The sequence below is a fragment of the Austrofundulus limnaeus genome, unplaced genomic scaffold (genome assembly GCF_001266775.1).
Source record: "Austrofundulus limnaeus strain Quisiro unplaced genomic scaffold, Austrofundulus_limnaeus-1.0 Scaffold16, whole genome shotgun sequence".
In the NCBI taxonomy this organism is placed as follows: domain Eukaryota; kingdom Metazoa; phylum Chordata; class Actinopteri; order Cyprinodontiformes; family Rivulidae; genus Austrofundulus; species Austrofundulus limnaeus.
This window is the reverse complement of record NW_013952418.1, coordinates 2,746,175-2,748,407: the sequence shown is the minus strand read 5'-3', so window position 1 is coordinate 2,748,407 and position 2,233 is coordinate 2,746,175.

Here is a 2,233-nt window from a genome sequence, read left to right as displayed (position 1 = left end):
CACAAATTCTCCTAAATCACTCGTACGCACAACTTAAGAACAAATCTGTGTGTACGAACGGTTCTTGCATGAGGTCCGATTGAGCTGAAATTTAGTGTAGTTGTAGCCAAGAGCAATCCCCATGACATTCTGAAAGCTAATCTCAGTTTTAAGGTAAGGGCTAATGCTAACTTGAGAAAGAGATATATTTCAACCAATTTTAGACACAAAGCTGAAAATTGGTATATTAGTAGCCGACAATAATCTGGGCACCTGCTGTGGTGCATGACACACATGATAATAAAATTACTACTACTACTACTACTAATAATAATAATTAACATATTCTGAATGCAAATCAAAAATTAAAGATGGCCACCTAAGTGCTATAACTCAGCTATTTTTAAATATATTGAGCTGAAATCTGTTGTGGTTTGAGCTGCGATCACCAAGACAAAAGTACATTCAACCAAACATGGCAGTCCCCATCCAAGTTTCTCAAGAAATGTCAGGGAAAATAGAGAAAACTGAGACTAAATTAAAAATTTCTGCACTTCTGACTCTAATTACACAACAAAATGTATTTAATGGCTAATACAGTGGCTTTTGCGTGTCATTGTTTTTGGTCTTTTTGTCTGTAGTTGTGAAGCATCAAGAAGGTATCTTTGGTGGGAAATCAGACAATACTTAATAACATTAACATAGTATTTGAGGTTATCGTTTGTATTCTTAAATCYTTTTTATATACTAAATATTTCTGGTGGAATAAACTTTATCTAAACGTAACAGCGTGTGCACACTTGRTGGTGCTGTAGCACCTCTACATGGCTGCTGCAGCCACAGGAAATGCGGTCATTGTTGGTGTTTGTGGTCCATAAGCTGAGCAATTTCTCTGGTAGTTAATAATTTTTCTTCTTCAGTTGCAGCTGTGGTAAAACAGTCAATGTATCAGTTGTTTAAGAAGAATCTGCTTTCATATAGGAACTAAAAGTGTCGTCATCCGAAGATGAAACGGCAAACACAAAGCTGGAGTTTGTGTGCCAAAGGTGTTCATTCTTATAGGCACAACGTGGATCAGTTTGAGGTCATCCTAGTTTGTTTCGGGTAATTCAAAGCAAACAAAGACAAGGTGTTGAAAAATGGATAAAACAAGAATATCCCGGTTTAAACAGACAATATAGTCGTGTTTGTTGGGTGCACTTCAGATATGAAGCTGCTGGTCCTCATCTGACAAASCAAATCACATCCAGTCTGATTTGTTTTATTCCCAAAGCTTTTGTTCTTAATAAAACCAGGATTATTTCTGCACGTCTGCAGCCATCTGCTCAGATCAGCATCCTGGTTTTACCCACACAAATGTATTTATTTATCCTATCTATGTGCTCGGTGGAACTGAAAGTGGGTGTTTGTTTGACTTRAAAAACGGTCGCAGTAGGTGGGGTCGGTTCAACAGTTTGTGTTTTTGTTTTGTTTTTTTCGTTCTGTTTTTAATGGACCAACACCCTCAAACCACATTCTGGTGACTTGTGCAAAACAGTGAGCATCCTTTCACTAATCTGCTCATAATCTGCRTCTGTCAGCTCTTCCTCTTATATGCACTCTCTTCCTCAGCTGTTTGTGATGCTAAAACGACTGAATGCTTGTTCATACGTRTTGTATAAATGTTGAACCAGCGTTCAGCGTTTGTTTGCCGCTTTTTTTATTTATCGTTTAATTTCTGTAATCCAACTACATCGTATTCTGCTGTTTTAGTTGTGATTGTATCAAAAATCTTCAACTCGTTTACAAGATAGATGCTCTGGTTTTTATAACTTTTATTATTTTCAAAATGTTTAACTTTATTTACAAATGTTTTACTCACAGAAATGCATTCAGTCTGTTTGAAATCTGCTTCAGCTAACGGTTATTTTTTATCTTCTAATGTAGCTTGTAGTTACTGTTCTGCTATTTTTAACTAGCCTTTAACTATTAGCCTTTAACTATTAGCCTTTTAATTATTAGCCTTTTAATTATTAGCCTTTAATTATTAGTCTTTAATTATTAGCCCCTCGCACTGTGACTGCTGGGTATGGGCACCAGTGACCCCCATGACCCTGAAAGCAGTGTTGAATAAAGTACCTCAAAGTGATACTTGAGTAAAAGTACAAGTATCTTATCATAAAAATACTTTGGTAAAAGTTAAAATCTTCTCTAAAAAATATTACTTGAGTAAAAGTCTTAAAGTATCTTATCATAAAAATACTTTGGTAAAAGT